We start from the raw sequence: 27,029 nt of genomic DNA, 5'->3' as shown, positions 1-27,029 counted from the left end.
TTAAAAAAACCATTTCCCACCCTCTCATTGAAGTAAAGATTGGATCATCCAAATTTTCAGCAGTAATCGATTCTGGATCACCTATGTCAGTTATAAATGAGGAAACTTTCAACGCATGTAACAAAGAGAATACCTATCCTACGTTACCATTAGGCAAAACTAAAGTAAATTAGCAGTATCTGGTAAAGCAGTAGATGTAAAATTACAGACACATTTATCATTTTGTATTGCAGGTCATACATTTCACTCAAATTTTTGGATTGTTCCCTTATTGACAACAGACGTTATTTTAGGTACGAATTTTCTGGTTCAACACGACGCAATTATTGACTTTCAAAACTCCTATTTAATGTTAAAGGATGAAAATGTACAACTGGCTTTAGAATTTCAGCACTCTTTTTCTACAGAAGAACAAACAGTTAATCGTACAGAGGTCATTTCCGCATCACGTAACATAGACTGTCATTCCACATTGTTCACCGATACGTACGTACACAACATTAATACTCCAGACGAAGCCGACTATGACGTTACGCAAATGATTTCTGATAAAGTTAAACAGAGCAGTGCAAATACAGACGACGAACGCACGTAACTACGCAAAATTCTTTTACAGCAAGCTCCAGTTTTTGACAACGTCCCTGGTACTGTGTCCGGTTTTATGTATGAATTTCAAGTTAAACAGCACTACACGTTTAAAGCCAAAAATTATCCCATTCCGTATATTCACAGAGAACAAGTTAAGAAAGAATTGCAAGCTATGCTTGACCAAGGAATTATTGAACCGGCAGTTGGTCCGTACATAAACCCGCTCCATATTGTTAAGAAAAAGGATGGTTCACTTCGTCTCGTACTTGATTCGCGTCACACCAACGACATTATTATTAATGAAACAGATCGCCCACAGACACTAGAAGAACTTCTACAGAAATTTCATGGTACCTCTGTTTATTCCACATTAGATTTGAAATCGGGATTTTGGCAAATTCAGCTCCATCCGGACTGCAGAAAGTACACGGCTTTTCTCTGTTTTGGTGACTGTTATCAATTTTGTAAATTACCGTTCGGTTTAACTATTTCTTCAGCAGCATTTATTCGCGGTTTGAATAGTATACTTCCGACAGAACTTAAAGACAGAATCACAACGTATGTAGACGACATTCTTATTACAGAAGCTAAATGGTCTGAACACAATCTTATTCTTGAACAACTGTTACGAACTTTTCGTGCACAAGGACTCACAGTTAATCTCAGTAAATCGCACTTTGGCAAGACTTCTGTAAAGTTTCTTGGACATGTAATTTCAGCAGAAGGCATTGCGCCTGACCCGGAAAAACTTCAAGCTTTACGTGACATTACTATTCCTACGACGAAGAAACAACTACGCAGCTTTTTGGATTTAATTAACTTTTTTCGTAAATTTATTCATTAGTCTGCTTTAGACACCCCTAGATTATGTCAATTGACGGGTAAAACACTATTTGGTCGTGGGATAGCCAAGCACATTCTGAATTGGTCAATCTAAAACAAGCTTTGTTGAATGCACCACTATTATCACATCCAGATCTTACTAGAAATTTTTCCATTGCCACCGACAGTTCTAACACCGCTTTAGGCGTACACATTTTTCAGGAAATTGAAGAAGATGGTTGTACAGTAATTAAAACCATCGCCTTTGCGAGTCGCATTCTGTCACCTGCTGAACGCAATTATTCTGTTACAGAACTTGAAACATTATGTGTTGTATGGGCATTTACGAGATTTAGGCATTTTCTTTATGGAAGACACACTACCGTTTACACAGATCATAGATCTATACAGTTTTTACTTTCCGCAAAATTTACACACGACAGGTTAAGCAGACGGATATTTTATTTACAGGAATTTAATTTTACAATTGTTCACATTCCCGGTACACAAAATATTGTAGCAGACGCACTATCCCGTTCTCTCAACAACAATCAGCAAGACACCGCAACCAACTTCTGCAAAGCAAATTTCAGCGTCATGTATATTCAACAAGTTGCATCTGAAAATTTTATTTCGTCGTCATTAAGAGACATAGCACAAGAGCAGAGTAAAGACAATGTATGGAAAGAAATTAAACACCTTTGGCTAGATAGGAATAATGTTACCATCAGAAACCATTACACTGTACGCAATAACATTCTGTTTCGCCGCTCTCACCCTGACAGCAACAACTGCTTACTATGCATTCCTGACGAGCTTGTTAACAAATTAATTTGGTATACTCATTTAAGTTACGCACATTACGGAGCCAGAAAATGTTTTCTTATACTGAGACAGAACGGTTATTTTGCCAATATGGAGAAACGTATTCGACGAGTTTTAGCGTCATGTAAAATCTGCTAGAAGGCTAAGTCAGATACGACTTCACATATTCCTCCATTACATCCCATTGTACCTGTTAAGTTGAGACACATGGCCGCTGTAGACATTTTTGGTCCGATTCCCAGAACTAATAGAGGTTTTTGCTACATCTTTGTCGCAGTTGAACTCACTTCGAAATTTGTTACCTTCACTCCGTTACGCAAAGCTACTACTAATTCTGTTTCGAAAGCATTTATAAAACATTTTCTATTTCATGTAGGACATGTATTGAAAGTAATTTCCGACAATGGATCACAGTTTCGATCTGCTATATGGACACGTATGTTACGAACAAGAAACATTTCTCCGAAATATATATCCAAGTATCACGCTTCTTCGAACCCTTGTGAACTATTAATGAAAGAAATTGGTAAACTGTGTAGAATATACTGCCATAAAATACATATTGATTGGGACACACACATACTCTCATTCCAGGATGTAATTAATTCCATACCAAATGAATCTACTATGCTATCTCCGACTGTTATACTGAAAAATGTTGAACCACCTAACAAAATTAAAGAATTAGTATCCTTTCCTACATCTCGTCGACTACGACACCATGAAATAATTGGCATTGCGCTGAACAACATCAAACGTGCCGCAGAGCGCCGGAGAAGACAGCAAAAACAGGTTTGTACACGCCGTGACTTCGACATTGGACAGAAGATATTAGTACGTACACACTATCTATCCAACAGAGGAAAGAATAGATGCAGTAAATTTGAGCTTCTATACGCAGGTCCATATCGAATTCGCAGCATTCCTCACCCCAATGTAGTACACGTCGAAACTTTGGGAACCAGAAAAAGCAACCCTTTATTGAATGAACATGCTTCATGATTATTCACACTGTAATGCCATTTCCTGATTTTTATATGACCAATGATGCAATTATATTTATGTGACTACTTACTGATGATTATCATATTTTTTCTTGGCAAGTGCCCGGCAAGGTAAGGTTAGCAGGTCGCTTTTCTTGTCGTTACACATAAGACCGTGCACATTTTTCCAGATAAACTTACATATTTTATGACCAATTATGCAATTCTATCTAGTGACATATTAATTTTATCAAATTCTTTCTCCATTAAAGTCTTCAACTCTTGCCTCTATCAACTACACAACATACAAGCTGAACACAAAGAAAGTCACTTCTTGTCGTTATATATCAGACCGTGCACATTTTCCATTTTTCATGTATGTATGATTGTTTTCCTGTTTTGTTTGTATGCACTACGAAATCTTTAAGATATAACAAACACCAGTTGACTTTGACATTTTGCCTTATGATATCTCAACATCGTGACTATTTTGCATTTTTTTTTTTTTTTTTTTTTTGCTACTACATTATGATACTCTGTGTACATTTTTGCACCTGAACACTGTCTATGTTTTTGACATAATACGTCTTCTGTCATGCTATGCTGTATGCTTAATTATATCACTAGAAACCAGTTTTTATTTAATGGGTATATGATTTAAATGCAAGATATTAATCCTTATTCATCATTTTCAGAAAGCAATAACGTGTAAAAGAAATAAATTAAACAAACCACAGTGGATTACTATGAAATGGGAATTTCACCTTCAGAATGAACGAAAGAAGATGCAATATCTCGTCACGAAGAGTAAATGGATCAGAATTAACAAACACTAACAAGAATATACTATACACATCGTATGATAGCAGTCATAACTAATTTTTTCTTTCAGAATACGAGGCGATTGATGCAGGCTGTCAGACAGAACTACACATCTTAGTCTTAGTGATGAAATATGCTAGAAATAAGAAACTCTATACTATGAATAGTTGTATGAAGTAAATGGTAATATGAATAATGAATAATTAAGTGTCTTTTTTGCAGATGATAATGAATGATGATGAATAGTTATATGAAGAATGTGCTAATATTAATAATGAAGTTTTTCTTTCCAGGGGATGATAGTAATGAAGTTATGGTAATATGAATAATGAAGTTTTTCCTTGCAGATGAGAATAATGATGAAGTTTATATATTTACTATTAGTTAAGAGATGCTATGCAGTTATTTAAGTATTTGTTGCAGTTCGTTTTGACAGTATGTCTTATGTCGCATGGCATAATGACTGAATGTTTTGGAAAGGACAGCAAGAGTACATACATATTGAGTACACGTTTCATTACCGATTAATTCGAAGTTCACTACTTTTCAGCATAATATGCGTTTCTTCTTTCAGCTTAATAATCCATTTTGTATTTTTCCAGGAGACGCTAATCATGAAATTAATGCGCTATAAGCAGTTAGTCATTAAACCTGTTCTAGTACTTGCTTTTTTTTACCCATTTTTGTGTGTCATTCATGAATGTAATCACATATACTCCACTTGTTTCATAACCTTGCTACAGCTGACTCATGACGAATGACGTTATTAATCCTTATTTGCAGCAATAAGTCAAAAGCAAATATTTTCATGCCCCAGCAATTAATTATCGATCCCAACGAAATGCATTGCTAACACAAAAAAAAATGTATTACCAGTCCCAAATAATGCTACCAGTTTAAGAGAGTTCTGAGTAATACTGAATGATGTTTTCTAACCACAGACCTTGAGTAATAGTTACAGTGTGTTACATTTTAAATATGTCCTATGTCACTTGAATGATGAGTTCTGAGTAGTAGTGAATGATATTTTGTAATAATGCATATATGCTATGCCAATAATTTCTGTAAATAATATTTTTGTCTACTCTATAAATGCTATGCTAATAATTAACTCTCATTTTGAATGATGACTTCTGATGGTTTGTAACTGGACAATGAGTGCTAATAATTATTTTAAATATGTCGTATGTCACTTGAATGATGAAAAATGTTTTGTAATATTCAATACTTGCTATATGTTTAGTAACTGGCCAATGAATGCCACTGTTTCTTATATTTTAAATTTGTATTATGTCACTTACATGCTATTATATATGAATACCAGTAGCTTGATGCTACACTCATTAGCTCCTGTTTTGAATGATGACTTCTGATGGTTTGTAACTGGCCAGTAAGTGCCAATGGTTACTATAACTAGATGAATTATGTAAATGGTGTGCCATTAATTAACTCTTGCTTTGAATGATCACTTTTGAATAATGCATAAAATGATTTGTAACTGGCCAGTGAGTGCCAATGTTCACTGTAATCAGATGACTTATGAATAATATTCTGTAATACTTCATACATAGTACAGAAATGTTTAATAACTAGGCAATGAGTGCCACCAATTACTCAAATCGGTTGATAGACTAGTGTAATTCTCAATTATGACTAGCATAAGACTTAATGTCCTTCACCTTGTGACCTAATTACCAGAAATTACTGCAATATCCGTTTGTCCTGTCTATCCTTATGATCATGGAACACTATATTTGGTTTCTGCACTAATTCTACGTTGGTGAAAGAGTGTGGTGTTGACACATCATGGTGTCCGCCACCTTGAACAATGGAGATGTTATTATGGTTCCACTGTTCGGTGTACCTAATGTACTACCAAATGATAACATTGAATATTAATATGACATTTCAATGTCTTGGCTACACTGATTAATACTTCAAGGAAGAGAACTCCAGATCGTCTCACTTGGTGTTGTGCTTCTGTAGAAAGATATGGACTTTCAGTGCAGCTACGTGCAACCTACTGTGCTACAACCATGGTCCAATCCTTCCCTTTCCTATCCTAGTTCTTGTAAAATGGTAAGAAGGTGTACAGTGTGTGTGCACTTTATGTCATTTGTGAATATGTTTTGTACTCATTGTGTATACTAGTTCTTGTAAAATGGTAGAAATACATACAGTGCATGTGCACTTTATGTCATTTGTTAATATGATTTGTACTCATTGCGTATACATTTTGTCATTGCTTGATATGTTCTGTACTACAGTGTGTATGCACTTTATGTCATTTGTTAATATGATTTGTACTCACTGCGTATCCTAGTTCTTGTAAAATGGTAAAAAGGTATACAGTGCGTGTGCACTTTGTCATTTGTTAATATGTTTTGTACTCATTGCGTATACATTTTGTGATTTCTTGATATGTTCTGTACTCAGTGCATGTGCGCTCTATTTCATTTCATGTTCTGTACTTATATGTATATGTATATACTCTGTGACTGTAAACATAGTTAATTAAGAAAAATTTGTTGCTCATGGCAAGTCCAATTGACTCACCATTGCTGCCAAATTTTTGACCCCCCCCCCCCCCCGCCCCAGTGGAGGGTTATGTAAGAGGTCAGAGCAGATGTAATTTTATGCAAGAGGTCCGAGCAGATGTAATACAGATATAATTTTATGTAAGAGGTCCGAGCAGATGTAATTTCGATGTATTGCTCATGCACTGCCTGCGATATGCAAGGTATAAGAGAATCGCTGACCAGAGAGCAGTGTTGAATGAGTACGAACTGTGTAGCTGTAGCAGTAAGTTGCGGCCAGTCTGCGCTTGTCTGGTCTGGAGTCTGCTCTGGTCTGGTATGGTGTATCGTGTTGGCTGGCCGGTCGTGGTGCAGCGATGCCAGAGCCTGAGTATTATTTTATAAGGTAAAAAGCAGCCTCACGCATATCTAGTAATGTATCTGAACTCCCAAGTAAATCTTTAAAAAAATGTCCTAATAATAATCTTTGTCATATAAAGTAAATTCTAACAAGCATTCATTTCAATTTAAAGAATTTACTAATTTCTCCAATCCATGATCATTCCGATTGTTGCAAAAGAAAATCAGTTGCTTAATTTCATAAATGACAAATCTATCGGCCAGCATTGCACAGAGCTGTGCCGCAAAAAGGTTACTGTAAGAGCAGATAGTTGGCGACTTTATTGAGGTAAGAATTTTTTTGTTTTTTTTATGCAGAATGATCTTACAGGGCCATGACGCAACACTGCTGTCGTCCAAAATTTACCAGGTTACTGAATTTATTTTTCATTCTGAGGTTTAGAAATTTTTCTGTTTCGAGCTTACATCAAATGAGAAACAAATTTTGTGTGGAACTTAAATGTGAATGAATTTCTGTAGGGAGTTTATAAATGGGAACCAATTTTGTTCTGAGCTTATACTAAAATTAAAATCATAATCATATTATTATTATATATATACAATTTTTTGTGGGGAGGTTACAAGCTCTACTTCATTAACGGTACAAGAGTGGGCCTTCTGCTCCGAAAGCCCATATCGATGATGTTTCATTGAATGGTTAGCATTCTAACACATGCTGATGGCCTAGCATTGAAATCTGTAGCAATTTGCGAAAGGGTTGCACTTTTGTCTCGTTGAACGATTCTCTTCAGTAGTTGTTGGTTCCGTTCTTGCAGGATCTTTTTCCAGCCGCAGCGATTTGGGAGTTTTGATGTTTTACCGGATTCCTAATATTCACGGCGCACTCGTATGACGGTCGAACGAAAAAAAAACCCACTTCATCGTTACCTCGGAAATGCTGTGTCCCATCGCTCGTTCAAACTCACTTAAATCTTGATAACCTGCCATTGTAGCAGCAGTAACCAATCTAACAACTGCGCCACACACTTGTTGTGTCACATAGGCGTTCCCGACCGCAGCGCCGTATTCTGCCTTTTTATATATCTCTGTATTTGTACACTCATGCCTATACCAGTTTCTTTGGCGCTTCAGTACATATTAATATTGACTAGATTAGTTGCCCCCTGCCGTGGTGGCCGAGCGGTTCTAGGCGCTTCAGTCTGAAACTGCGCGACCTCTACGGTCGCAGGTTCCAATCCTGCCTCGGGCATGGATGTGTGTGATGTCCTTAGGTTAGATAGGTTTAAGTAGTTCTAAGTTCTAGGGGACTGATGACCACAGCAGTTAAGTCCCATAGTGCTCAGAGCCATTTGAGCCATTTGAACCATTGAACCACTTTTTTTTAAATTTGTTTCCAATGTGTGCTACACAGCACAATCGGCTTCTTTCACATGTAGTCACCACGCTGCAGCTGTTCTCTCCAAGAATAGCGCTATGCATGTGTCGATATAATATCGACTAAGTTTGTTAAATGACTCAGTTGGTCAACACCAAGCAATAACTGATGTACGTTGTGGCTGTTTATGGTTTCCCTCCCATCTGAAGCGGCTTGTGCTTGTGTTGCACAAGCGAAAACAACATGCTCAGGTGTACCAAGCTCTTCACAACATTCGCAGGCTGCTGTTGGCCTTTTTCCAGTCCGTTATAATTTCGCCAGATATGGCGACAGCTCCGACTCGTCGCTCTGTAGCGTGCATTAAACTGACTCCGAACCACTGCCATTTGTGGGTCCAGCGGTGTCAACCGAGAGCTCACTGGACTGAGGGTGGAGTCCTGACGTGTTTCCTGATTAAAGATGGTTCCGCCTCGATGCCAGTGATGACCGTGTGTTGGTTAGAAGGAGACCAGTTGAGGGCCTGGATCCAACCTGTCTGCCTACTAGACACACTGGAGTTATATTTGGACTTATTGTCTGTGTGCAATTGTGTATGTCAACAGGAGTAACCTCGTGGTTATCCCACGCACCCTCACTGCAAACTTGCACGTCAGTTTGATGATTCGACCTGTTGTGCTGCTATTCATGAACAGTATTACAGGGGATGTTTTCAACAGGATAACGCTCGCCCGCATACTGCTGTTGTAATCCAACACGCCTTACAAAGTGCCGACATGTTGCCTTGGTCTGCTCGATCACCAGATCTCTATCAAATTGATCACTTCATAGCACGACAACTCCAGCGTCATCCACAAACAGCTTTAACAATCCCTGTACTGATCGAACAAGTGCAACAGACATGGAACTCCAGCCCACTAACTGACTGAATCCGGCACCTGTACAGCGCAATACACACACCATTGCATGTTTGCATTCAACATTTCACTTTTTCAGCGGCTTACCTCGTGCTTATATTAACCTGTGATCTTACAATGTTAAACACTTACATATTATACCTAGACAAATGTATTCCCGTAACTTCATTACTCTACCCTGTTTTTTGGTGTTGAGATTTTTTCCGTCAGTGTATTTCATTCTGTTACCCAAAGCAAAAGTCAACCCAGGCGTTAAATATTCATGCCGATTCCTGCCTTTCGCGAACAGCACCAGGATAGCTCTTTCAGTAAGAACATTGCCTGTGGAAGACAAATGTTCCAGGTTCGAGTCCCGATGTGTCGGCTCACAATAATAAGCTTCGTAAAAACTCACAGTCCGCTGCTGAGTGAAACGTACATGGGAAAGCTTATGTGAAATTTGTAGAGTAGGGGAGAGGTACTGGGGAATATGAAGCTGTGAGGGTGGGTTACTACTCGTACTGTGACCAGCTTAGTCGGTGAAACAACTGCCTGCGAAGGCCAAGATTTTTTCTCGCATCTCAGTGTTTATGACGTCATAGCCTTGAACTGCATGAGGATACTGCATGGGGATACTGCATGTGGATACAGTCTGCGAAATTTGTTGTGAAGACTGTTAGTAGCCCAGAAGCAATATATTTAAACGTCATGCATGATGCGGCAGTTCTTCATGTATTTGATTATGATGTCATCTGCTGATCTACGATATCTGTGTGGTTCTTACTCCCACAACGATTGTTTCCTGACAATAAGGGATACGTGTATCGGCTTGGTTGAAATCGGTCCAGTCGTTTAGGAGGATGTGGTAAACACATACACACACACACACACACACACACACACACACACACACACACACACACGCACACTACTATACATAAGGATTTATGCTAATTTCCAATGGTGCGATACAAGTACTTACCGCTATTTCATTACCTGAAAACTCGCATCCACCTTTCCTATAGCCCATAATAAACTAAGCTCACCAAAAAAGTCAAGCATTAATGCGCATTCTATTTGTCAGTATGGCAAACACAACAACTGGCCCCATATAAGGGTCGATTCGCACAAACTGAAGACTGTAATCTATGCAAAAGCTTAGGTGGGAGAGAGGGAGGGGGGGGGGGGGGGGGGCAAGGATTGTATCTTTCACGGATGGTAAATAAATGATAATGATATTTTGTCTCTCACAGTTTTCAGATTAAAATAATACAGCTATAGAGTGCTGTGCACTGTGTGGTGTCACCGCCAGACACCACACTTGCTAGGTGGTAGCCTTTAAATCGGCCGCGGTCCGTTGGTATACGTCGGACCCGCGTGTCGCCACTATCAGTGATTGCAGACCGAGCGCCGCCACACGGCAGGTCTAGAGAGAGACCCCCTAGAACTCACCCCAGCTGTACAGCCGACTTTGCTAGCGATGGTTTACATACGCTCTCATTTGCAGAGACGACAGTTTAGCATAGCCTTCAGCTACGTCATTTGCTTCGACCTAGCAAGGCGCCATATTCAGTTACTATTGATATTGATATTGTGAATCATGTACCGTCAAGAGCGACGTTCATCACTAATGGATTAATGTTAAGTACCAAACTAGCTACGTCCGCTTTCTGAATTCTAATTCCTTGTCATGTTCCAGACCTCACGTCAGTATAGTTCTTCCCTCCTCACGCCAGCCTGCGTGAGCTAAAACGCGTGCATTTCGGCCTCCTCTAGTAACACGGTGTTGGCTCTTCTGCCAACCCAACACACTGAATACACTCCTGGAAATGGAAAAAAGAACACATTGACACCGGTGTGTCAGACCCACCATACTTGCTCCGGACACTGCGAGAGGGCTGTACAAGCAATGATCACACGCACGGCACAGCGGACACACTAGGAACCGCGGTGTTGGCCGTCGAATGGCGCTAGCTGCGCAACATTTGTGCACCGCCGCCGTCAGTGTCAGCCAGTTTGCCGTGGCATACGGAGCTCCATCGCAGTCTTTAACACTGGTAGCATGCCACGACAGCGTGGACGTGAACCGTATGTGCAGTTGACGGACTTTGAGCGAGGGCGTATAGCGGGCATGTGGGAGGCCGGGTGGACGTACCGCCGAATTTCTCAACACGTGGGGCGTGAGGTCTCCACAGTACATCGATGTTGTCGCCAGTGGTCGGCGGAAGGTGCACGTGCCCGTCGACCTGGGACCGGACCGCAGCGACGCACGGATGCACGCCAAGACCGTAGGATCCTACGCAGTGCCGTAGGGGACCGCACCGCCACTTCCCAGCAAATTAGGGACACTGTTGCTCCTGGGGTATCGGCGAGGACCATTCGCAACCGTCTCCATGAAGCTGGGCTACGGTCCCGCACACCGTTAGGCCGTCTTCCGCTCATGCCCCAACATCATGCAGCCCGCCTCCAGTGGTGTCGCGACAGGCGTGAATGGAGGGACGAATGGAGACGTGTCGTCTTCAGCGATGAGAGTCGCTTCTGCCTTGGTGCCAATGATGGTCGTATGCGTGTTTGGCGCCGTGCAGGCGAGCGCCACAATCAGGACTGCATACGACCGAGGCACACAGGGCCAACACCCGGCATCATGGTGTGGGGAGCGATCTCCTACACTGGCCGTACACCACTGGTGATCGTCGAGGGGACACTGAATAGTGCACGGTACATCCAAACCGTCATCGAACCCATCGTTCTACCATTCCTAGACCGGCAAGGGAACTTGCTGTTCCAACAGGACAATGCACGTCCGCATGTATCCCGTGCCACCCAACGTGCTCTAGAAGGTGTAAGTCAACTACCCTGGCCAGCAAGATCTCCGGATCTGTCCCCCATTGAGCATGTTTGGGCCTGGATGAAGCGTCGTCTCACGCGGTCTGCACGCCCAGCATGAACGCTGGTCCAACTGAGGCGCCAGGTGGAAATGGCATGGCAAGCCGTTCCACAGGACTACATCCAGCATCTCTACGATCGTCTCCATGGGAGGATAGCAGCCTGCATTGCTGCAAAAGGTGGATATACACTGTACTAGTGCCGACATTGTGCATGCTCTGTTGCCTGTGTCTATGTGCCTGTGGTTCTGTCAGTGTGATCATGTGATGTATCTGACCCCAGGAATGTATCAATAAAGTTTCCTCTTCCTGGGAAAATGAATTCAAGGTGTTCTTATTTCAATTTCCAGGAGTGTATTTTCAACTGAGCAACCGTTGGTCGTGTTAAACGTTCGACAAGTTCCGTAAAATATTAATGGATGTAAATCAGGTTAATTTTCGTAATAAACGACAAAAGCTGTCACATCGATACCGGTGGCACGAGCCTGCAGAAAGTAATTAATCGTCGGTGATTTATAAACAATTCACATAGATACGTTTAATACCCTGTATTTTGTGTTACAGCACAATGCCCCGAACATCGAACGAATGTAGAGAGAAATATTCACCGTTACCCGTCATCTAAGAGCCCTGCCACTGTGGTCTGAGAAGCGCGCTAATGTCTTGGTCACCAAATTCTCGTGGTCTGAACTGACCCACCTCCCCACGGAACCCTTGGGACTGTTGATATTTGGCAGTCTCCACACTCTTCTATAATGATTATCAGGCACGAGACGAATCCTGTACTCGTCGGTGAAGATCAGGTTCCATTCCAGGTGCTACCCACTTTCTTTGCTAATTGAGGTGCTGGAGCGTTTGCTGTATTCTTCGTAATACATGTCTAGAAATCAGATTGTTTGTGTGGAGACGGTTACGTACTATTAAGCGGCGGCCAGTCACTACGAGACAGAACTTCGATGGCTGGTGTTTCATGTTAGCAGCTAAACTCTGAGCTGACATCAGTGTGTTGTACGCCGATTGGGCGGTCAATTTCTCATGCCGACAACCGTTCGTAAGTGTTGGTGCAGTCATGTTCTAAACTCGAAATTAACCTTCAAAAGTAAACTGTGTGCACAAGCCGCATTGCCTTTCTGACGATTGGAGATACAACTGTACTGAATTGTACTGACGACGGGAGGCCACGATGTTCGGATCAGGATTTACTTCAAACTTTGTACACTTTTAGTATCCATCAGAACAACGTAATGTGCAAGAAGTAAGGCGTACTACTCAGGCGATTTCGAAAAATTCGCAATAAAAGTTTTATAGAACTGTGATGTATCTTTGCGTTGTGACTCCGTGCAAGAATGACGGCGGTCACGCGATCAGAGTTCAAGTTCCGTAGTCGCCAGATAGCGGGATCGAATCCCTCTCATGGTTTTTTTCATTTATATTTTTTGCAATACAGGTCATATTATTTCATACATGCTACATTTGAATCGTAATATGATGAAAAAAAATGTAATTGCACGAAAGTTTATTGACTTTTCTATGTTATTTGGTTGTTCACTAAATTTTACTATCACAACAAATATTACATTTGTATCTGTCCACAAGTAAACGACCAAACGCATAAAGTTTTCCTGGGAATGCATGCCTGTGCTAAATTCCGTAAATCGGGTAAGGTAGCAAGAACTGCTTTGCACGCGGACGCTTCGACCTGCAGACACTGGTTTGAAGGACGAGGGATAGGCCTGGAAAGCCTAAGTCAAACATCGATAAATAAAGGGATAACATAAAATGTCTGTCCTTTACCTATGATATAGCCATCATAACAAATAACAGAAAAGAAGCCAAAGAAGCCCCAGAGACACTACATGAAATCGCAACCAGAACAGGACTACAAATTTCGTATGAAAAACCCAGCACATGGGCACAAAATCCACAGACAGAATCCCACTGGTAACAAGTATGGAGAGATAGCACGGGTCGAAAGTTTCAAATACCTGGGAGAGATTATACAAAAAACAGGACTATATTCGACAGCCAATGAAAAAAGAGTTGCAAAGCTACAAAAAGCTTACAGACTTACATGGAACCATTACAACAAAGGAAGTATTTCCATTAATGCCAAATTAAGACATTACAAAACAGCAGTCTTACCAGAAGTATAGTGTCGCGGAATAGTAAATGGTTGGAAACGTGGAATATTGTCAAAGTTTCGTTGCCTATGCCGAGAGCCATAGGAAGTACGTTAGCCAAGAGGTAGGAGGATTGCACATATATCGGAAAGTGTCGCCACGCAGGGGCAATGGCCTGGTTACACACAACAGGCGAGAGAGAACTGCTTAGCACGCGGGTTTGTGTTGGACGGAGACTTTCGTAGAGTGCAAGACAGAGGTATAGCGTCAGCTGTAGTGCATTTCACAACTTCTACCGTAACAACACGTAGCTCTGTCGCAAGAACACCTAAGGGGCGAGTACGACAGATGAATCAGCAGTATAAGTGGAACGAATGCGGTCATTACAAACGAGCATGACGTCAGGTCGTCGCTCGTGCTTCCTTTAAATATGCCAGCTTAGATAGCAACAAGACACTCAACTCGCAGTTAGACTTGCAGTTAGATGTGTACTGGGTCGCTGCGTAGCGCTCAGCTCGTTGATCGACATGTCAATCTTTATTAAGGAGATGTTGCAGTAAGGGCAGCCCATCCAGCAGCAGACATGAGGGTACACTACCAGCTCTGGTCCTCTCTGCTGCCGCTGTCAATCATCACCCCAGGATTAGCAGACATCGCGGCAGACTCGCTCGCCGCCAATGCTGACCACATCGGTGAGCCGTCGTCGAGATCGTGCGGGGCCTAGCCGCTGTGCATCCGCCGTAGCAACCTGGTGAGCCGACGACGCTGGGGGACTGCAGCCCGTTCCGCCCGTCCACCGCGGACGAGCCACCAGGAGGAGCAGGGGAGAAGACGGGGTGGGATAGAGTACACTCAGCACTATGAGAACGCTTCTCGTGCCGACAGCGCCAGGACTCCAACCCGGAACCTCTTGCTGTACGCCGCCGAGCCGGCCGGCCAGCCGGACGCCGCCAGCCACGCGCGGCCGAAGTAAGGGCATTCCTCACTACGTCACAGCACGCGGCGCTGCGCTAGCAAGACTGTGCGGCCCGGATCTGGTTCAAATGGTTCAAATGGCTCTGAGCACTATGGGACTCAACTGCTGTGGTCATAAGTCCCCTAGAACTTAGAACTACGTAAACCTAACTAACCTAAGGACAGCACACAACACCCAGCCATCACGAGGCAGAGAAAATCCCTGACCCCGCCGGGAATCGAACCCGGGAACCCGGGCGTGGGAAGCGAGAACGCTACCGCACGACCACGAGATGCGGGCCCGGATCTGGTGTCATCGCTACGAGTCAGCGGGGACTCGGGGAAGGTCGTTGATACCACCAAGCCACATTGTACTCGGCAGGAAAAAAGGTGTTATGAATTAATAATGTTTCTTTGGCGTTTCTGACGCTTCTACAGCCATTTTCTAGCATCCTGACAACTGGAGAGGTCACCACTCGGCCATCCAGTCCATCGTAGGCGCCGGCCGAAGTGGCCGTGCGGTTAAAGGCGCTGCAGTCTGGAACCGCAAGACCGCTACGGTCGCAGGTTCGAATCCTGCCTCGGGCATGGATGTTTGTGATGTCCTTAGGTTAGTTAGGTTTAACTAGTTCTAAGTTCTAGGGGACTAATAACCTCAGAAGTTGAGTCCCATAGTGCTCAGAGCCATTTGAACCATCGTAGGCGACCGGGACCACCGGGGCGCCTATAGAAGCCTTGTAGGCCTCAGAAACGACAGTAATCAGGGGAAGAACGAAAATCAAGGAATTGGAAAAGCAAGGGAGGAAAATTTTGAGAAAGATCTATGGACCAATTCAGAGACAGGGGATATGGATAAAAAGACCGACAAAAGAACTGTACAGTCAGAGAAAATTACAGACAACATCAGAAAAAGAAGGGCTTAATTCTGTGGGCACATTTATAGGATGAACGAAAATAGGCTGATCAAGAAGATTTTTAATACAGTGATGAGTAGTACGATGAAAACTAACTGGGCAAAGGAAACCATGGAAGATTTTAAGAAACTAAATATCTCCACAGAAGAAATAACGAACAGAGAAAAATACAGAGAAAAAAATCAGTAAACAGGACTTCGAAACACCAAAAGAGAAGAAACCAGGAAAGATGTGGACAGAAGACAGGAAGAAGAAACACAGTGAATATATGAGAGATTTTTGGGAAGAGAAAAGAAAGAAACAAAAATATGTGCCATGAAAATTTATTGTGTTTTAATGCTCTCCTAAATGGGGAATTAATTATAATAATAATAAAGGGATAAATAACTTTATGTTCTAATAAAATGAGTTACAGTATGCCAGAATATGAGAGTAATGTACGACTAATCGTCGGATGTGCCTCCGACGTTGCAGGTATCAGGATGATATTTGTCACATAAACATAGAAAACGTCGATTACAGTGGCATCTACATCATATGAATGCAATTTTCCCGCATGCGCAAGGAATCTTCAGAGTGTCTAAGTTAAAATAAGGCTCGTTGACTTTCTGCCAAAATTCTCTTTCATACAATTTGGATCCAAACCGTGTACAACGCAACATTTTCGTAGATATAGGTGCCCAAAATTGGTGATGTAGGAGTGAATGTATTTTAATAGCGTTCTCACGAGAAGCAATTTCTCCTTCGTTGCCAGTCAAGTTTGACGAAGCTTGATAAGGTTTTTAACTTACCAATAAAAATAAAAGTCGCATAATATTTATTGTATGACAAAAATTAGTAAACCGTGAAACAACATGGGAAATTCAATAAAATTTCATGTAAATACACGTCTTTCCATCATACTATCTTTCAACTGTAATATACACGAAGTAATACGAGTCGTGTCGAAAAATATATAAATTAAGAAAGTGACTCATCGATTAAGGCTCTTGAACGCTAACTCCATGACCGCCGCTAGCTCCTGCACATGGCTGCAACAGACTGGTACCTCATTGACGCTTATAACGTTTCTTGCTATTTTGTCCTAATGAACTACTAAAGGTGTACAAAGTCTTACGTAATTCCTGATCCGAACGTCGTGGCCTCTCCTTGTGAGAAACTTCTACTTAGGGTGCTGTACCTAGCTATTCCCTGTTGTCAAACCATACAAGTCAAGTGCATGGTGAAAAAAGCTTTTTTAGCTTTTTATTGTGAAAATATTCTTGGATATATTAATTAACAGCAGATTTTGAGACGTTCCCTTCTCTTGCCCTTGGTATTTACAGAGTGCTAACGCTTTTGTGTGTGTGTGTGTGTGTGCGTGCGTGTGTGTGCGTGCTTGCGTGTTAGAGAGGACCTATGTCTGCTTGACAGAGAGGGAGAATCCATGTAAGACTGCGAGTCTCATACATAATAACAGCGAAACAATAGGGCAGCACAATAGCGGCGCCAGCAGACTAGTTCTCGCTGCCGCTTTCGCTGCGTCGCTAGCAAATCCCGCGCCTGAATACACTAGAACCCTCTCACAGCTCGGCACGAGTAAACAAGCCATCGTGTACACAGAAGCTTTCGCTGTTCCGGGCCCTTTCACGCGCGCCTGTGAGGAAGCAAGGAACATTACCCCGAACAGCTTCGTCAGAGCCCGCGCGAGGCCCTGTGTGCTCGCTCCCCAAGTTTCCACCGCCAGACCGCCGTCGGCGCCTCAGAAGCCAGACAGCGGGCTCTGTTCACACTCAGGCAGCAATCACGGCCGTGCGCTGACTTCTGGCGTGTCAGAATAGCTATTAACAATTCTCTGAAACTTCTCTGCTCATTTATGAGTCCTGTTTCGACAATAAAGTTTCGCGAGTCTGTTGCATCTCTCACTAATTTTTAGGAAACCTAAATACGCTCGTACTAGACACAAAATAACAGAATTTTTCACGTGGTTTCTATGGACGTAGTGCCAATCCGGCATATCTAATTAATGCGCAGCATGAAACATCTTATTTTTTAATAAATCTTTTAATATACACTAACGGGAAGAATAGCAACACCAAGAAGAAATAGTGCGGTGTAAACGTAAGTTGGTACGCTTCTTTCTACTCCTGAAAAATGATTCCTATTCAGATTTCTCGCCTGTTGTACAAGAGTGGCGCCAGTAGTGCCACCATGAGAATACAAATCAGGTTTGCTTTCAATACACGCTGTAAGGGTCGTGAGCGTCAGTTACGTTTGAGATTGGACGCCGTGAGTTGATGATAGTAAATAAAGCGTTTAAGGTGATAAAGACGCCCTCATCAATACCTCACTGAGTTTGAACCTGGTCGCGTGAAAGGCTACGAGAAGCTGAATGTTCCTTCTGCGATGCTGCAAAAAGACTTCGAATGACTGCAGCCTACAGCACTTGATTGCTAACAGCGGCGGTCAATGGAATGTACGGCTGCAGAAAGACCGGGCTCCGGACGGCCATGTGGCACTACCGAAAGGGAAGAACGTAGCGTATCGTACTGCATATGCAGAAGCAATTTTAGCAGCGGTTTGCACCACAATGAAAGAACAAACCATTCCAAATAGTTTACTTCAAGGACATTTTGCAGCCAGGCGCCCTCCGCTGATCCCAAACCACCGCCATTTGCGACTTCAGTGGTGTCAAGCGACAGTTCGATGGAGGCCAAGGTGGAGGTATGTTGTGTTTTCTGATGAAATCTGATTCTGCCTCGGGCCTGTTGAGGGCCTGCAACCAACATGTCTGTATGCTAGACTCACTGGACCTACACCTGGATTTGTGGCCTCAGTTGCGATTTCGTATGACAGTAGTAGCACTCTCTTGCTTATCCCAGGCACACTGACTGTGTCACTTTGGTATTTCGACCTGTTAAGCTGTCATTGATAAACGGCGCTACAGTGGGTGCTTTCCAGCAGGATAACACTCCCCCACATACCGCTGTTTTAACCCAACACGCTCTACAGAGTGTCGAAATGTTGTCTTGGCCTGCTCGATCGTCACATCTGTCTCCAATCGAGCATATATGGGACGTCATTGGATGACAACTTCTGCGTCATCCACAACAAGCATTAACCGTCCCTGTATTGACCGACCAAGTGCAACAGGCATCGAACTCCATCTAAAAAACGGACACCCGGCACCTGAACAACAGAATGTATGCCCGTTTGCATGCCTTCATTCAAAATTCTGGCGATTAAACCGGTTTTTAATGTAGCAGCACTTCACATTTGCAATGGCTTATCTCGGGCTTGCATACCTGTCATCATACAATGTTAATCACTTATATATATTACCTAGACAAATGTATTCCCGAAATTTGATTACTCTACATTAAGTATTTTTTGATGTTGCTGTTTTTTCCGTCACTGTATTTAGTTCAAACTGCATTAACTAGAATATAGTGGTTATTACAATTTTAAAATGGCATCCTGGTGGAAAAAAAAATTTTAGTGGGCAAACTGAAGATTTTCAGGCGTTTATTTAGCGAGCAGGTTTCAGTAGCCTATATAATAGGGTAGACTGAGGAAGCAGAGTACCAACATGAAGCGCTTGCGGCCTTTTGTGCAGGTGCAAAGTGGAGGTCTACAGCTACGAGGAACCGTACTGGTTAGTTCCCCTTAGAGGACACTCTTTCTAAGGAGGAGAACATTCTTTATCTTCAAATAGTGACTTCTGCTTTTCCTTTCCACGGCATAATGGCATTGGAAAAGGATGTTTTATTGGTCTGCCTAAGACTGCTCCCCCTAAATGCTGATTTTGGATCAGCATTGTATGTTCATACACACAGTAATCAAGGTGAACGTGACAAAAGGCCCTCTGCCTGAAAAATAAGTGTAGCAGTCGGAAGAGGAGTAGGAAACAAAATGAAATGAATGAATGATGTTCCAGTCATTACGAACTTCAGTCAAATCTACAAAGAAATTGGCAGGATGAGCCTACTAATCAGTATGGCGTAGCGCCCGCTCTGGCCGAGATGCGTGCACTGATTAAGTTGGGAAGCGTTTCATAACGCTGTTGTTTCCCATACTGCGACAAGGTGGCTCTCTAAAGTTGTAATTTGCCTTGATATCCAGCATACAGCAACTTTGATGCCGTTGACGTCGGAGCTAGTACCATACATGTTCTATCGTGGCCAGATCTGGGGGTCCTGCTGACCACAGAATAATCTCACATCATGAGACAGCTCGTAGAGAGACATGCCATGCATTGATGGGCACTGTCCTGCTAAAAATTGGTACATCGATACTGTCACATGAGACACGACACACAAGGACACAGGACGTCAGTGATTGTTGTGCTGCCGTAGTTCCCACAGTCATTATCAGCCGTAACCTGAAATCACAGATGATAGCTCCTCACACCATGACTCAGCTGCGTGTCTCCAAAACATTAGAAGGATGTGAGCCCTCTCCAGGTAACTGCTATATCCACCGACCGGTGTTATCCAGGTTAGTGCAGAGCCGCAATTCATCGCTGAGTGCAGTGTGACACTATTCGTCAGCATTCCATGCTTCCCCGGCGCGGCTCTACCTCAAACGCAGCCGTTCGTGTCGTGGTGTTAACGGTATGGCGGCCTACGCATAGGACGGGAATCTCTTAGTCCGTCTGGACCCAGTTTACAACCAGTGGTGCATGATGGCACAGAACGTCGCAAGGAGACCATTATCTGTGCAAATGGGAAGAGGTTACGATGTCCTCCCTCGTCGTGGTCGGATGTGGTCGATCGGATACTTGAGGACGAGTACGTCTGCCCTCACGTTGCCATTCGTTCCAACAACGAGCCGGCCAGATTCTACCATAGGGCCAAATGGAGATCCACAATGAGCCACTTTTCAAACTCTTTCATCTGCTGATAACTCTGTCTCACATGAATTTGCTGCATATCCGCACCCTTCACAGTTATCACCCAACATTTGGTGCTGTTCACGCCGCTTGTACATCCCACCAGGCCCCCTCTAAACACGAGGAAAACTAATGAACTCTGATGGGCGTTCTACCTGTCACAGAGAATTGCTATTCCAATCACTTACATACCTTCCGATGGTGAGGTACGAAGTTAGATTGACGCCCTACTATGTATTCTGGGTGCTCCGTTTTCTGCCTTCTCAGGCCTCAACCTACAGATGGAGCAAGCACAAGAAACGTCTGAAAGATGACGCAGCTGCGGTCTACATAACTGTTGGAAGAGAAACTGTTTTTGCGCTCCTTTTCGGTACCTAGCGCACCTCCTGTAATTCCTTGATAGGCAAGACTAGGTCTGAGATACACTGGTAAGTGGGCGCTCTCTAGCCAAGTCAACATATATGTCGTTTCCTTTTCCCATTTTCTTCTGAAATTAGTTTAATCCGCTTGGACACAGCTCAATTAAGAGAACTTCTCTTTTTTCCAAAGACAGTGGCTTGCTCTCTCATTTCGGTACTCTTTATATAATGTTTGATACTTCAAATCTCACCGTGATGGTCTCATCTAGAGTACAGTATGCAAAAGTCTAAAGAATTTTCATACAAGTTTTAGGGACGATTGAGGAAATGAATGTGTACTACAATACTTCTCTTGTCTTTGAATTATCTCCTTAGACCACTTTTAAGTATTGGGAAACACGATCGCCATTACAGTCTTTCACCGGAGCCTGGTCGACCTAAAAGCTTCAGATGAAAGCAGCGTAGTACAGTTAATACTGCATTTTTTTCTAGCAACTGACTGACGTAGTACCAGTCTTGCAGGTATGCAATGTCTGCCAGATTTCAGTAATCGGAAGAGAACGGCGCACTCGGAGGCAGTCATCACGCGTTTTAATGCGACATTTACTTTACCACTGAACAAAAGCTGAAACAGCGCATTCTCTATTTTTGTTACTCTTGGAATGCCCACAAGACATAGGAAAGTTGGGCACGACTAGAACTAGTCCAGTAATCTCCAGACTATAGGGCAAATGTCTGGAAGGTGCCTCTTTACTGAATACCGGTCTCATCCTGGTCCTCTCCCTCTTGTAGCAATATCAAGTATGACTTCGTCTACGACGAGATTTTAAACTCTAATTTTCCTTACTTATAATCAGTAGCCCAACCAGACGTGTCCAGATGGTGAAGGTGAGGTGATAAATGTCATGGAATACCTCCTAACATTGTCTCGGACCTCAATTTTGTCGGTGTAAAGTCACTGGAACTGTTCTACAGAAATAATGAACCGTGCTGCCTCTATAGCTATCCATAGTTGCGAATGCATTGCCGATGCAGGATTTTGCGCAGGAGATGACCTCTCCATTAAGTCCCACAAAGATTCAATGGGTGGCCAAATCATTCGCTCTAATTGTTCAGAATGATGTTCAAATCAGTAGCGGACTATTGTGCCCCGGTGACATGGCGCATTGTCATCCACAAAAATTCCATCGTTGTTTGGAAACATGGTACTGCGGCTGATCTCCAAACAGCCAACATAATTATTTCGAGTCAATAATCGGTTCGGTTGTACCAGAGGACCCACTCCATTCCATGTAAACATAGCCTACACCATTATGGAGTGGCCACTAGCTTGCACAATGCCTTGATGACATCTTGGGTCCATGGCTTTGTGGGGTCTGCACCACATTCGAGCAGTGTCATCAGCTCTTACCAACTGAAATCTGGGCTCATCTGACCGGTTCACGGTTTTTCAGTCGTATAGGGTCCAACCAATATGGCCACGAGCCCAGAAGAGGCACTGCGGGCGATGTCGTGCTGTTACCAAAGGCACCCATGTGGGCTGTCTGCTGCCGCAGCCCATTAACGCCACATTTCGTCCCACTTTCCTAACGGATACGTTCGTCGTATGTCCTAGATTGATTTCTGGGACTATTTCGAGCAGTGTTGGTATTTTGTCAGCAGTAACAACTATGCAAACCTCATTGCTCTCGGTCGTTAGCTGAAGGCCGTCGGCCACTGCGTTGTCCGTGGTGAGAGGTAATACCTGAAATTTAGTATTATCGACACACTCTTGACACAGTGGATCTCATAAAATTGAATTCCCTAACGATTTCCGAAATGGAATGTCCCATGCGTCTAGCTCCAGCTACCATTCCGCGTTCAAAATCTGTTAATTCCCGTTGTTGGCCCAATCATGTCGGAAATCTTGTTACACGAAATACCTGAGTAATAATGACAGTTTAGCTAATGCACTACTCTTTTATACCCTGTGTACGCGATACCACAGCCATCTATAAATGTGCACATCACTATCCCACCTCGGTGTACGCTAAGTTCTTCTCTTGGATTACAACACCGAACGACAGCTGTCTCTATGCATTTAATGGACTCATATACAGAACAACGGTTCAAATCCTCCTCCGTCCCCGAATGTTTTTAGGAAAATGCAGCAATGATTCTTTCAAGTCCACACGGCCAGTTTCCTTCGCCATCATTTTCAAATCGGATCATATGTTCCGTCTCTCATTACCTCTTCATCAACTGAACAGGAAACACCAATCTTCCTACCTTCCTATGTCTATCAAGGAACAGCTTTTCCCTCCCGCCGTAGTGTACAGTAAAACTAGTTCTTCCAGTAAGGCAGGAGATTACCAAGGCAAGTACTTATTGTTTCAGAGCTGCATATGATGTCTGTAGTGTACGACACAATGGGTACAGCTCCTCACCTTAGCTTCGAAGCCGGTCCTGCCTCCAGCGGCGCTCACGACAGCCATATTATCAGAGGAGCAACCAACACACAGCCATCCATTACAAATCTGACACACCCGCAGATGAACATGTATTAGGTTTTCACATTTTTTATCTGTAACATATTGTCACAGAATTAAGTTGAAAACCTTCCACAGTCCCCCAGTCTTTGAGAGATTTTTCTTGATTGTAAGGTGGATGTTGAAATGGACGTCCCTTCCAAAATATTTGCAACTGGTATTGCATCTGGTCAACTACAGGTCGCCTGGTTCGGCTGGAAAGACTCTGTCTCTACCACAGGTCATACCTCGAATAGCTCACCCCGTAAAAAAATTATGGTCGAGGGGTTCTAGGTGTTTCAGTCCGGAACTGCGAAACTGCTGCGGTCGCAGGTTCCAATCCTGCCTCGGGCATGGATGTGTCTGCAGTCCTTAGGTTGGTTAGGTTCAAGTAGTTCTACGTTCTAGGGCACTGATGACCTCAGATGTTATGTTCCATAGTGCTCAGAGCCATTTTGTAAAAAAATAATAGGGTCGAAGCTATACTGACCGACGAATCATTGCTAAGCAACAGGAATATATGGGGGTTGCTCTTAGCTAGCTATTATAACCAATATGTTCTCCGACGACTCGCAAATCTGTTTCGTACCAACAGCTATTTGTGCATTTTATTGTATTGTTAGTAATATCCCCGAAAAACTTCCACTCCTAGTTCAGTAAAGAATGGAACTCTTGTGTATAAAACAGTTCCAAACGTCTGATTGCTCTACAAATGAGTTAATTTGGTAAATATTTGACGTTTAACATGTGAGCGAGGAAAAGCTTAGCAAAGGTTTGACTTTATGTTTAAAGTTTCTTGGAAATCGCTAAGTGAGCTCCTTATCAAACGCTAGATGCATATAGTCTGGGCAATCTGAGCTCCGTTTTTCGAGCATCTCCGTGTTTATGGCGTTATATCTCTTGTAATATGTGTCGTACAATGATATAATTTTGTAGGTAGATTCTGCGGTATATGTGAAAGCTGTCTGCAAAATGTGTTGCGAGTAGAGTTAGTAGTAAAGAAGAAGTAATAAATTAAAAACTAATGTCTAATTCTGGAGTTTTACTGCATGAACTGAATGTACTAAGCGATAAACTATTTTCCTTTAATTATTTTGTGGGGGACTGTCAGCAAGAAAAAGATTAGGAAACGGTTGAAATCATAAGTGATCATAAGTGGAGGTTGTTGGAAGTCGCTAAGTACTCTCATTCTCAGATATTGAACCAATATAGTCTAGGCAGTTAGTGCTGCCACAAGACATAGCCATATTTTCGAATTGTAGTACTTGAACTACTGTTTTAAACTTTCCATATAAGATTGTATCGATTAATTAATAGATTATGACAGCGTTTTACAATTTTAAATTCATTCTTATATAAAATACTGAAAATCAAATTTTTCTTGGCCCTGGAACCCATACGTAGTAACCTCCAACCGGCACCGTGCACTACGAATCGTGAAACATGAACCGGGTTACGTGTTTAGCTATGTAGATCATTTAATCGTTTCGAGAAAGAACGCTTCACATCAGAGTCAACCAACAATGCGTTCACCGTATTGTGACATTACTGTAGCTTTGGTTTCTTGGATATTGTCGCTGAACGTCACGTGGGTGAACCACTTTCGACATTCTTGCCGTCGGTCGACATCTCTTGGCATCCAGGCCGTCGCTGTTCGACTGACTTACTCTAGCACTTACCACAAGCGTGCTTACCCTGTCTTCGGAACATTTTCTCGGAAATTACTATTCAATAACACACCTCATCAGTCCACGTACGTTGAGATTAGGAATAAATTTACCTCCTCTGCAAAAACAATCTTCAATTTGAAACTTCCTGGCAGATTAAAACTGTGTGCCCGACCGAGACTCGAACTCGGGACCTTTGCCTTTCGCGGGCAAGTGCTTTACCAACTGAGCTACCGAAGCACGACTCACGCCCGGTACTCACAGCTTTACTTCTGCCAGTACCTCTTCTCCTACCTTCCAAACTTTACAGAAGCTCTCCTGCGAATCTTGCAGAACTAGCACTCCTAAAACTAGCACACAGTTTTAATCTGCCAGGAAGTTTCATATCAGCGCACACTCCGCTGCAGAGTGAAAATCTCATTCTGGAAACATCCCCCAGGCTGTGGCTAAGCCATGTCTCCGCAATATCCTTTCTTTCAGGAGTGCTAGTTCTGCAAGGTTCGCAGGAGAGCTTCTGTAAAGTTTGGAAGGTAGGAGTCGAGGTACTGGCAGAAGTAAAGCTGTGAGTACCGGGCGTGAGTCGTGCTTCGGTAGCTCAGTTGGTAAAGCACTTGCCCGCGAAAGGCAAAGGTCCCGAGTTCGAGTCTCGGTCGGGCACACAGTTTTAATCTGCCAGGAAGTTTCATATCAGCGCACACTCCGCTGCAGAGTGAAAATCTCATTCTGGAAACATCCCCCAGGCTCTGGCTAAGCCATGTCTCCGCAATATCCTTTCTTTCAGGAGTGCTAGTTCTGCAAGGTTCGCAGGAGAGCTTCTGTAAAGTTTGGAAGGTAGGAGTCGAGGTACTGGCAGAAGTAAAGCTGTGAGTACCGGGCGTGAGTCGTGCTTCGGTAGCTCAGTTCGTAAAGCACTTGCCCGCGAAAGGCAAAGGTCCCGAGTTCGAGTCTCGGTCGGGCACACAGTTTTAATCTGCCAGGAAGTTTCATATCAGCGCACACTCCGCTGCAGAGTGAAAATCTCATTCTGGAAACATCCCCCAGGCTGTGGCTAAGCCATGTCTCCGCAATATCCTTTCTTTCAGGAGTGCTAGTTCTGCAAGGTTCGCAGGAGAGCTTCTGTAAAGTTTGGAAGGTAGGAGTCGAGGTACTGGCAGAAGTAAAGCTGTGAGTACCGGGCGTGAGTCGTGCTTCGGTAGCTCAGTTGGTAAAGCACTTGCCCGCGAAAGGCAAAGGTCCCGAGTTCGAGTCTCGGTCGGGCACACAGTTTTAATCCGCCAGGAAGTTTCATATCAGCGCACACTCCGCTGCAGAGTGAAAATCTCATTCTGAATCTTCAATTTGTTTTTACTGCGTCATGACCGATTTCCGGGTTAGCATCCCCATCCTCAGATGCACCTGCTCACATTATTTTTTAAAAATAACATGACATTACGCCATTCCAAATACAATACAACAGTATTACTCTTTGAGTATGTGTTATAAATTCCTTGACCGTTGCCCTTGAGAGATCAATTAACGTCCATGTGCTCAAATCAAACTTTGTATAATGTTGTAATCCAGATAATCACA

The sequence above is a fragment of the Schistocerca americana genome, chromosome 2 (assembly GCF_021461395.2).
Source record: "Schistocerca americana isolate TAMUIC-IGC-003095 chromosome 2, iqSchAmer2.1, whole genome shotgun sequence".
NCBI classification, from domain to species: Eukaryota; Metazoa; Arthropoda; class Insecta; order Orthoptera; family Acrididae; genus Schistocerca; species Schistocerca americana.
Note: the sequence above shows the minus strand (reverse complement) of the source record.